At 33.1% G+C, this 12,789-nt stretch overlaps 1 long non-coding RNA gene across 4 annotated transcripts in view; it reads right to left on the bottom strand.

Moving 5' to 3' along the window:
- LOC123630648 overlaps positions 1 to 12,789 on the bottom strand; it is a 274,507-nt gene that overhangs the window by 212,777 nt on the left and 48,941 nt on the right. For all 4 annotated transcript variants that reach the window (XR_006732729.1, XR_006732730.1, XR_006732727.1 and 1 more), the window contains exon 2: positions 6,391 to 6,436. This is a non-coding gene — a long non-coding RNA (uncharacterized LOC123630648). The remainder of the gene's footprint in view (positions 1 to 6,390; positions 6,437 to 12,789) is intronic.

Below are 12,789 nucleotides of genomic sequence, written 5' to 3'. Positions count from 1 at the left end.
CTAGAGTCTGTCATCCAGAAATAGTAATAGCACCACTGGCCACTGTCGTGGTCAGAGGAATGAGTTCAGAAAGGGAAGGGAGAACAAGAGAATAGTCTATAGAGAGGAATGCTACTAGAACCAATGTGTTGGGATGCAATGAATTTAGAGGTGGGAGGAGCTGAGATCACCCAGTATTGGGTGAACTCTCACTTTTACGTGAGGTTCCCAAGGAGGGAGTAGAAACCACACCTGGTGTTAGACCTGAGAGAGGGCTTCCTCAAGCTCCTAAGGAACTTCAGATATTACAGGAATCACATAAAAATTTAATCTGGGTCCCATATTTTATAGTTAAGAAAACAGCTAAGATCAAGATCACCCAGTCTATAAACTTGTCATGTACATTCCTGAACACACACAAATTTGTACACATATGTACATATAAACACATACATGCACACCTGTGTGCATTCATATGTACAATACATATGCACATACACAAGAGCACACCTGTACACACAAGTGTACAGTTAACCATACACACAAGGATGTTCATGCATGTGCATGCACACACACAAGCATGCATACAAGTGCACACATGCATATACGTAGACATGTATGTATGCTCTTAGATTTTACCATGCATAAATTGTCTATTTCTCTACCTTATAAACTAGCCTGATCCTACCCATTCTTCAAGTTCCTGGTCAAATCCCACCATGGTCTAGCTAGCTGACATTTTATCCCACTCTACTCTGATCCCCCTGAAGCAATGGAGAATGGTCACAAACTGTAATAAATGACTACATTTTAAAATTTTCAATGCACTATGGATCAATAATTATGAAAAACATAATGTAAGTTAATAACCAGTTAAATGTAATAAAAATACAGATAAAACATAAAATCATTTTAGGATTATGAGATACAGCAGAAATAAAATTACTTTGTCGACATGCTCACAATGTTTCTAAATTCTGATTCCCCATGTTTCTTCCCATGTCATCATGAACCAGAGGCAGTGTGTGAACTGGAAACAGTCCACAGACCACACTTTGAGAAACATGGTTCTAAACAACTAGCATTGACTTACACAGTGGCCAATATATGCATACTTACTAAATGGATTAAAGAATGAACCTTAGTGTTGCTAGGAGAAGACACCAGAGTCTAGGTTTTGGGTTGTTTTTATTTTTCTAATGTTTTAAAATAGTTGGTATTAACATTACGTGGTGATTCAGAGTCAGAGTTGCACAGCAGACATTTTCAGTCACTAATTCATTCTTCAGTTAGCATTTATTGAACATCATCTCAATGGCAAGATACTGTCTGAGATGCTGGGATCCAAATTTGCATAAAATCTGGTCCCTACATTAAACAAACCCAAATTAAATTCATTCTACAAAACAACTGGCATGTAATCTTCAAAAGTGTCAGAGTCATCAAAGCCAAGGAAAGTCTGTGGAACTTTTCTACACTAACGAAGACTAATAAAACATGACTACTAAACAAGGTACACCACTTAGAAACAAATTCTTACACTCTAAATGACATTAATTGGAATTTACTTGGACAACTCACGAAACTTGAATGGCATCTGAGAATTAGATGGTAGTCAATGTTACTTCAGCCAACTCGGACTGCCATCATAACACAATACCATAGCTTAGATGTCTTAAGCAACAAGAATTTATTTCTCACAGTTTTGGAGGTTGGGAAGTCCAAGATCAAGATGGGATTAGATTTCCCAGTGAGGGCTCTGTTTCTGGCTTGCAAACTACAGCCTTCTTTCAGTGTCTTGACATGGCAGAGAGAGAGAGGAAATACACTGTCTGTTGTCTCTTGTAAGAGTGCTAATCCCATCATCAGTGCTTCACTCTCATAATGTCATGCAATCCTAATTACATCCCAAAGGTCCACCTCCAAATCCCATCACATAAGGGGCTAGGACTTCACCATATGAAAATTTAACGTGTGAATTTCAGGGCAAGGAACACAGTTTAGTACATAGAACCTAGTCTTGCTGATTTTATTGTGGTTATGTAGAAAAGTTCTTTGCAGAAGACACAGCCTAAAGTAGCTGAGGGTAATGGGGCATTAAATTGGCAATTTACCTTCAAATGGTTCAGTGGAAAAAGTTTTCTGAGCTATACTTGCAAATTTTCTGTAAGTTTATGATTGTTTCAAAAATGGTCTTAAAAATATTGCTTCTGGCCTCAAGATTCTCAATTCTACTAGAGAATAAGAGACGTGAGCAACTTTAAATAAATACCATTAAGTGCAGTGAAATATGTGGTAGTATAACACAGGATCCAAAGAGAAGAGGGAAGGGTGAGTCTCTCAATGAGGAAAGTTGGACATGCCCTAAAAAGGAAGTAAATCTTAAACAGGTCAGAATATAAAACAACTCAGGGTCCACTGGACCCAGTTTATTCAGTAATGATTACCTGACAAGATTTGCATGTCTGATTTTTATTTTCCCAGGACATTTGATGTCCTTTTGATTCACTATCTTTATTCATCATTTCCTTTTAGGATTAATAAAAGAAAAAAAAAGATTTGCACAAAGTTTGAATAAAGGAAAAAATGGTAATAAATTAGTAGGATAAGTTGTGGATCAGATAAAAATGTGTGAAAAAAGGTTCTTACTCATCACTCTTTTGCATACCATAAACCATTTTAACAACACCCTCCTAGTTTGCTTAATTCATTCTTGCTCTCCCCGTTCTGGTCTTTCTGGCTTCTAGAATTCAGAGATAGGCTCATCTGGTAAGTCTCCACATTTTTTTTGTTGCTATGGCTATGGCCCTACATAAAAATTATATGAAGTTTCTAATGGAGAAGGAAGCACATGAGTTAGAGTCTTCTTTCATTTTCCTATTTAGCCTAGAGGCCTGTGACTCATTCATTGACTGAGTAGATATTTATGGAACATCTATGCCAAGGTGGCAAGTTGCTCGCCTAGGATATGTCTTGACTCCTTTAAGTGATTTTCTTTCTTTTTTTCCTTCTTTTTAAATTTGAGCCAACATTCAATAATTCACTAGGCATTATCATCAGTTTCCAAAAAAGACTTTTCATAAAACTAATTCTTAATTTCTCTGCAAAGGAAACTGAAATTGTTACATCTGTTTACCATATTTTAAATTTACATTACCACTGAATGCAGACTAAGGTGGAATCAAAGGTTCTTTCAAACATGATTCAAACTGGTAATAACTCTACTTTTGCTGGTTGAGACAAGTTAAAGATTCAAATGGCATGAGTAGCAATTTGCATTATACAAAGTACTGAAAACAATACTCACTTTCTTCTAACAGAATTTATATAAAGAATTGCTTCTTTTATATATTACTGCTATTTTGTAAATAAATATCTATATTTTTAATCCAGAGAGCCAATTTTACTACAGTATTATTAATAATAATAATAATCACATATGTACAATGTTTTGAAGCTGACACAGTATTTTGATATCCATATGAAGTAAGGTATATCCAAGTCCAGCACCATAAAAATAATTTTTTATAAATTTATAAACGTTTTTTCTGAAATACTTGACTTGTAGGTATGGTTTAGAACATGAATACCACAAAGAATCATTAAAATTCAATTTAAAATAATTTCCATTGTATATCAAATCCATACGTTTATATTATTTGTGTCTAATCCATCAAAAGAACTGATTATGATTTACTCCAGGGATAATAACAAGGCATATAGTGGCACCTTAGAAAATTCGTGTAAGATTTAACAGTCCTACTAGACTACTTCCTTTTCTTATAGTTCAATCCAATATAATTAAATGGATATTTATTTTGCATCTATTAGGTCCAAAGATGAACAACACACAGTCATTATCCTCCAGAAATTAACAGCCTAGTGGGGAAAAAAGATACATGCAAAATGAATTTTTGTATGTGACATAATGAGGTAAGATTCATTTTTCTCTGAAGTGCTATGGAGATGTAAGACACTAGGGAGAATGGGGAAGAAGAGAAGAGTCTCTGAGTGCTTATGGAAGGAGGTGTCATGTGGGGTGAGCCTGGAAGAAATTGGTAGATTTTCACTTTTACATACCTATAACACACTTGCATGAACATGTCTATCATTAGCTTTTCTTTACCCTGACCATTGATGTACACTTACTGAATACTAATTTCTACACCTCTTTACTGTAACACTTTGTCTTCACTCCTTAGTTTCTTTATTCAATGTACAAAATGGGAATTATTCTTTTGAATGCCTGCCAAAAGTGTAATTCAGGAAGGACTCTTTTTATTCTATTTTAAAGTTCTATGTCTTAAAAAAAGTTTAGAGGACCTAATAAACAAATCATGATACATCCAATATATTGTCTAACATCCAGCCATTAAAAAGAATGAAATAGATAGCATATATTGACTTAGAAGGATACCCATAATTAAAATGGTAAAAAAAAAAAAAGAGAAACATGCAGAGGGTATGAAAGCATTACACACACATACTGATATTAGTATCTATCTATGTATATAACGAAGGAATCTGAAAGATTAAATACCAAAACTTCAGCAGTAGCTAACTGAGAATGATATCACTTTCTCTTGAATATAATTCACTATTTTTTGTTTTAAATAATTCAAAAAACAAAGATATTCATGTTGGAAGAAGTACGAAGTATAAACCATCTATTTTTACCACTCAAAGAATTATAAAAATAGTTTCCATTTTTTCAATAATTAATTTTTAGAAAATGTTAAAGATCATAAATTATATGTAAATTAAGTTCAAACTCTTGAACAAGCAAATTCCAGTGAAGAGTGACAATAAAAAATTATGCTTAGTTTAAGGCAGAATTCTAATTTTACTGAAATTAAAACCAGATAATAGCTTTCATCAATAAGCAGCAAGACTATTTTCTGTAAATATACCAAAATCATCAGCAATAATCCCCTAAAGGTAAAAGGCAACAAACATAACAAACTTATGCAGTCTGCTTTGTCATTTTCCAGTGCATTGGTAACTGGAACTAAAAACTTTGAAAGTACAGCAGACAATATAAAGATAAAACAGAATCATAAAACCTTGGCCATTCATGAGAAAATGATACAATGATACAACGCTTCATCATAAAGACATCTTTAGATTAGTTGTCTAATGTAACACCTAGAAAAATAAAGGATTTCGTTAGTTTCTGCAACTGCACTGTATCTCAGCTGGCCTCAACTGGAGCTATACAAGGTACATCCTGCCCAATGGTGATCTGAGGCCCACGCCTCTGTCACTCAACCTGATCATCAAAAATAGCATGTTTTTTTCCATATGGGATTCAAGGAGTCACATATTCATTTGACAGTCCTTATTTTAGTTGATTGGCATTTTGGTTCATTGAGCAGACAAGAATGAAGTTACTACATGTACTTTACAGATGAGGAAACTTAGCATCCTAGAAGCACCATGATTTGCCAGCCACAAATCTCCTGAGCAGTGATGAAACTGTTCTCGATGAACACACAGCATGCCTAAGAGATCATCAGCCGACGTATAAATAAATGCAACCCGCCTACCCATTTTTACAGGGACTTCCTGACTTCTGCCCCACTGTTGGTTTCTATGTTATTGTTGTTTTTTTGTCATATGTCTCTAATCTGTACTGCTCTGCTCTCTTAGGCACTGATCAGCTTGTCTCGAATTAGAAAAAAGGTGCTAGAATGTGGGAGTGGAGGTTGACCTACATCTGAACAATTTGCATGTGATTCACCACTATTAAATAATTTGGTTTGAAATAGCTACAATTAAGTTATCATCAGAGAAGTATTTACTAGACCAGAAATTCTAAATTTATCTTTACATATGCCCTAACCAAGAAAAGGGCCACATCTTCTGTATTTTATTAAGTAAAGCAAATACTGAAGCAAATTCTTCCAAATTAACATTTATATTGTTAAATCACTGACAGCTAATTATATGAATGGTTACTTTAGGTGTTTCTTTAAAAATTGCAGGTTTGGAATAGCAAGGAAAATATGAAATTATGGCAGACAAGTGATTCTCAGGTTCTAATGATATATAGTACATTATAATGTATATATTTAAATATACATTAAATTGCCTTCCTAATATATAGAAATTATATATCCTAATATCAAGCTACCACAAACTTATAAACAAGGTAATATCAAAATTTAAAAAGAATAAATTCTATCTACAGTAAAACAAACTAATAGTATGAAAGAAAAACTCAAACTGGCAAACCGTATGTGTTTTCAAGTTTAGTAGTGAGTAACTATAATATAACACACTTTTTACTTATTCAGAATAATAAGTAACATCAATTCTATCTATATCTAACAAGGCGAGTAAATTTCTGAAACATAGCTAAAACCAATATAACAACATATTTTGTAAGCAGAAAAGTTTTCTTTTTCCTACCTTTGTAGGTGAGTAAAAGGTTCTCTGATTAATTTTCATGGATACCCTGAAAAAGAAATGGAAAATAGATGAAATAAAAAAATCATAAAATAGGAGGGCTGCTTTAACATTATCCATGTTGAGTGTTAGTGGTCTCTTAGCTGGGTAACCGTACACTGTGGCTGGGCATTCTCTGTCCTCCTCACATACACCTAACTCTGGCAACACTGATAGTGCAAAGGGCACACAAGCATTAGAATAAAAGCATTATATGTGGATTGAGCAGTTTTGTGCTCTGTAGAGCATAAATATAATGATTAAGACTCTTTATTGTTCACAACTATTAGCCTATTTAGTAATTTTAATTCTTTTTTTTTTTTTTTGAGACAGAGTCTCACTCTGTTGCCCTGGCTAGAGTGAGTGCCATGGCGTCAGCCTAGCTCACAGCAACCTCAAACTCCTAGGCTTAAGCAATCCTACTGCCTCAGCCTCCCGAGTAGCTGGGACTACAGACATGCGCCACCATGCCCGGCTAATTTTTTCTATATATATTTTTTAGTTGGGCAGATAATTTATTTCTATTTTTAGTAGAGATGGGGTCTCGCTCTTGCTCAGGCTGGTCTCGAACTCCTGACCTCAAGTGATCCACCCGCCTCGGCCTCCCAGAGTGCTAGGATTACAGGCGTGAGCCACCGCGCCCGGCCTATTTAGTAATTTTAATATGAAAAATCATCAACTGAAAAAACAACAAAATTACAAAACAAAAAATTCTAGATTTAATACCACATCTTTTTATATCATTAAAAATATAGGTACCATTATGCAGATATCATCATGAGATTTCAGCTCAAGTGACCCAAGTCATAGGTTCTAGGGATTTAATAGAGATATTATTTGGCACAGGGAATTACTATTAAAAAATTCTGGTGCCCTTCATTAAAATAAATTACTCTTACAACTAGAAGGTAATTTAAAAATCAACTGGTCCAACTTCCTCACTTTATAGATAACCAAGCAAAGTTGCATAGTTAGCTCATGGCAGAACTGAGAGTAATATTTCCATCTCCCTGCCTCGTACCAATTCCACAGCATTAAGATATTTAATTCTTTGTAACTTCCAAGATTGGGGAGAAGTAGAGGGAGTAGAATTATGTATGCTGCTTTTAATAAGTTCCATCCTCTCAATGAAACTTCATATTCCTGCCTGAATGAATGATCTATGTCATCAACATTTACTGCATCTCCTTCATTTAAAACTCCTTTCCCTGGTGGAAGGAGATACCAAAGAATTTGATGGTGGGATTCTGGTCTTAAGCTCCTTATAAATCAATGACAGAAAGTAGGAAAAAAAAATTAAGGTTTTGGAAAAGCCCACCAGCTACAAAGCTGGCAAAACTTGTCAATAACACTATCAGCTAGATATGAAAGAAACCACCCAGCAGTCCTTCATATAAAATATGTTTTCCAGGCTGACTTCAAAAAAAATCTACCATTTGCTCTTTAACATATGCTTACTTACTCTAAATTGATCTACACTATTATAAGCAATAATGGAATTACTCCTTTGCTCTCTGGCCAGACTTCATATTTTTTTTTTAATAAAAAACTATTTGTGATTCTTAATTGATAAAATATAATTTTTGTAAAAATTAATTAACTGTTTCTTGTAAATGCTTTCAAAGAGTCACAATAACCCTTGACCCAGTTTGTTTTGCCATTAACAGATAGTAAGCTCTATGTTTTCAGACAGTGCAATAACAAAATCAACATTACATAAGCATAGATTCTACCCCTGTACTATCAAGATTTAAAATTCTAAGAGACTGGGAAAGGAGCAAGCAGAAATACAATAGCTGTGAGAATGTTTTCTTGTGCTATAATCTCAGAAACAGCTTGTGTGTACCACACTGGAAGCTCACAGTATCAATAAGATGCCTCTTTCCTTGTTGGACAAACTCCATGATTAATTCATATTTCCTTTGCATACTGTCAAAAGATGAATGTAGTAAGTTTAAAAGTCATATCAGATGTAAAAAAAAGAAGACATTAGATAAAAAGTGTTTTTAAAAATGTGAGCTTTAAATAATTTAAGAGTTTGATGTGTACCCACCTAGAGTAGCTAGTATCTGTAAGAAGATAAAGCATTATTTAATAACAAAATGACTTTGCTGGATTTTGACTCCAAATTTTCAATTCTGCTTAAATCATTAAGAAAGAATGCTGAGACAAATATTTTTTATGCCAAAGTCTAAGCAACTTGACCCAACCATATTTAAGAGAAATAAAGTCACTGAATAAATTACAAAGAAACACGTTCTTTGAAGTATCAGTAACTGGTAAAGTACAAAGTGTATCTACATTTTTCTATAAGACGTATGATCACAGTTCAGCACTGTTATTTTATAGATATGTAAATTTATACACACACACACGCACACCACTGTGGGTGGACACAATATGTTTTACACAAGCAAATACAGTTAAACACTGGAATACACCCTTCTAATCCATTATGTATTTTATGTTCTCTAATATTCTTGACTCAAGATGAGACTTTTGGCTTTTTCACTATCTTCAAAATCAAGATTATGGTAATAAACACATCTGTAAGTTTGAAAGTGACATAGGTGGTACAAATGACTGTCAATTTAAAGTAAGATTACCATAATGTGAAAGGCAAGATTTTGCAGAGAGTTGGAGAAGGACAAAAAAGAGATAAGTCAAGTTACTAGTTTTTAATATAAATTAATTAGAAACACTCTCCTTGTTCTCCATCCTCCTTGTCCTCCACTGAAAGGACTATTGTTTATTAAGTGCTACGAAAAACATTCAAAATCTCCTATTTTAGAAAATGAAATTTGAACAATCAAGAGAATTTAAAATATTGTGTAAATGTATTTAACCTTTCTTTCCTAAAGGCTTCGGTTCTTTCACCAGGATAAGAGGTCACAATGAGTTTATATTCCACAAGGAGAGCAAGTTGTTTATAGCACTTAAAGAACAGGAATAAAACTAGACCTTAGCATTTCTACCCAAAATACATAGCAACAAACAACTTTAAAATGTCTATACTATACACCTTTGACACAAAATAATTATGCTCTTCATATAGGGGATTATACTTGACATATTTATTAAAACAGAATTTTAAAATACAAGATTATTTTATAGATATGCAAATGAATTAAGACATATACTATAGTATTTATGAGTAAAGCCTAATTTTATTATCACAGTATACGTTTTCTTTTGATTTTGCACAATGCTTAGTATTATCATCATAGGAATAATAATCATGAAAACCCTTGCATTTTTTAGTTTTGAGATTCACCTTCCAGTTCCCCTTTAGGATTCAAATCAAGTAATAACTATTAGTAGTATATTTGTACTTCAAAACATATATTCTTCTATTTAATCAACACAGAGGAATAAACACCAGGTTAAAAAATAAAGCTTAATCTAAAAATACTAAGTTTTCTCACATTAGTTATTAACAAAGCATGAATTGTTCATAAGAAATAAATATATTTTTTCCTTTTAGCCTTTTAGATAATCCATTTTCTCTTCTATATTCTACAACTTGAATAAGCCAATTCTATACTTTGAATCCAAGTCCAGGATAAGGTTAGAGCTAATGTTAGTCTGTTAGCTTTGATCTCTTTAATAATTATATCAGGAAGTTGTGGTTTAGTTAATGGCACACAAATTCTTCTCACAAAATGGTATAAGACTCAAAGCTTTTACAGTATTATAACCATCTTCACTTCCTAACTCACAATCATAAGATAGTCTAAATCATTATAAGTCCACTTCTGACCTTTCAAAAGCTGCAGCTATCTTGCCTGGTGATAAAACAGTTTGAGAATAGAATGGCTCCAACAGTAACTTCATGTCCAAGGAATTTGATAAGGCCTTTTTCCCCACAAAGGCTCTATTTGAGAGAACGATATGACTGGTTTTCTGCCAAAAGACCTGCTGTACAGATTGATCTCAAGTGATCATTTTTTTACAAGTGACAGTTGGAACATGCCCATTAGGATGGTTCTAGAAGTGTTCTTAAGCTACTTGTAGAGGCCCAGCTGAGGTCTTGTCAGTTGATCTGAGAATAGCCGTGACAGCATCCCAAGGACAGATTGTCAGACTGTCATGTTCGATACCTTTCTGGAATGAAAATCTCCATTTAAGTAAAACGTGCTATATTTTAAACACACAAAGATCCAGGAAGTGTAGTGTTTAGCTATATATTTTGTTTTATACATCACCAAGTAAGTGCAACATTATTTGTTAAAAAACACACACACACATACACTCTTTATGTGCATTTTCTTCTGACTTCAATTAATGGAATGCATTAGAAATATTTTATTTCTAAAAATATCCCAATGTTTATCTTGGAAAATACAAAATAATAATTTTCGTTAAGAGAAGGTCACATCCAAAATAAGTAATTATTGCTCTTACAGAGTTTATATACTACTCAAATTAATAAACAAATTTATAAATAAATATGGCCCACAGATGGTGGGAAGTGCTATGAAGAGAAATAGTGCAGGGGAATGTGGAAGTAAGGGATGCAGCAGGGGTTACGTTTTTAGATGAGACAGAAAGATTAGGAAGGAAAAGAACAAAAGAAGGGATCACAATACTTTCTGAAGGCACCAAGCTATCACCTTGGTTCTGCTATTTTGGACACTTGAATCTGAGATTTGCCTTTATGTCACCATGTGATCTTTCCGTGAAATGGATAACAACATATACTTTGCAAATTATTGTAACACATATACCTGATTACAAAAACTCTGATAAAATGTTATGGGTAAATATCTGAAAAAAACACAAGGTGTTATTATTAAATATAAGGGACTGGAAATGGAACTACTTAATGAGCTTCATTTTGCTTTGGACACTACCCTAGGTCACTTACATGTATTAGCTGAAAATTGTATTATTTCCATTTCATATATAAGGAAGCAGATACTTAAGAGGATTAAGTAACTTCCTAAAATCACAAAGGATTTTAGGAACAGCAGGGTTTTGAACTGGGTCCCTGTCACTCTCAAACCTAGTTCCTCCAGCCCTATTATTTTGAGTTAGAAAAGTGAGGCAAAGGCTTTCCAAATCAGATATGCAATCTTGTTTTTTTTTCCTTGGTGTTGAACCTTTTTAGTAACAAATAAAAAAAAAAGGAAAATCAAGTTCCTCGATCTTCTAATCTTCTAAAATGAGCACTCTCACTTTTTCTTTTTTTTTTTATTTCAAATTATTAAGTGGGTACAAGTGTTTTTGTTACAGTACTTTTCATGAGCTTAGTTTGCGCTTCATATTGTTTCCTGGGCCCAGTCAAACAAACCAATTAAATCAATTCTACCTTAGGGACATATAAAGTTATCCTTGATAAAATTCTACCAAGATTAGACTGGATACAATTCAACTTGGTACAATTCTACTACTGTTTTGACATTTGCATAAAAATATGTATGATTCAGTTAATCATTTATATTACCCATAATTATCTTAAAAACAGATGTCAATACTAGCTTGTGAATATATAATTTTAAAAATGTGGAAAGTAAAATTTATAACTGGAAAAGAAATTTGGTAATGTAAAATGGAAGGTAAAATCTGAAATAAATATTAAGTCCTAAATTGACTGTTAGGTTTTGGTATTATCCCTTGAAAACCAAACATTTAATTTTTAAAAAAATTTCATATTTACTTGGCACTCCAGATTTGTTGTAATAACATTTAATTATTTGGCTATAAAAATGAAGAAGCATCAAACATATGAAAGGATAATTGCAAATCATCTGCCTGTAATTATCAAATTGGTAATTAAGAAAGGCATAGATAGATATTTACTGGCCTTTTGTATTTTTCTTCTTCAGAATTCATCTATAGATATTACAATCTGGACATGGACTTTTTTTTATCATATGATAAACTGAGTTTTAGATGAGCCAAATATTAAAATATAAAAGTCCACCAAGCTTCAAAAAGGTAACTACTTTTGTTTTATGATGAATATAGTCACTAAAGTAAAATCTAGGTTGCTACCAACTTAGGTCCAGTAAATAACCTGAGACAATGGAGTAACTTGATAGTCTTATTTTCTATGCAACTAAACAGAATGGATCAATAACCAACTTTGACTAATAACCACATTCTCCCCATGGTAAACAAAGGACTTTCTTTCTAGAGGTAAATGAGTTAAGTTATGTGGAAAATGACAAAATCATTTGAGAATGATGTCAAATCAATAGGAAATATCAGTCAGAGGGAATTGCTCAAGAGAAGACTCTTAATCTTTTAAATTGGATGACGTCAAATATGCTCATATCTTCTCATCAAAATTTAATCTTTATCACTTCTTCCAAATTCTCAACAGTGGAAAATCACTTAAAATATATTTTTTGGACAAAA

Source organism: Lemur catta, chromosome 1 (genome assembly GCF_020740605.2).
Source record: "Lemur catta isolate mLemCat1 chromosome 1, mLemCat1.pri, whole genome shotgun sequence".
Taxonomy (NCBI): Eukaryota; Metazoa; Chordata; class Mammalia; order Primates; family Lemuridae; genus Lemur; species Lemur catta.
Note: the sequence above shows the minus strand (reverse complement) of the source record. Positions and strands in the feature narration are given on the sequence as shown.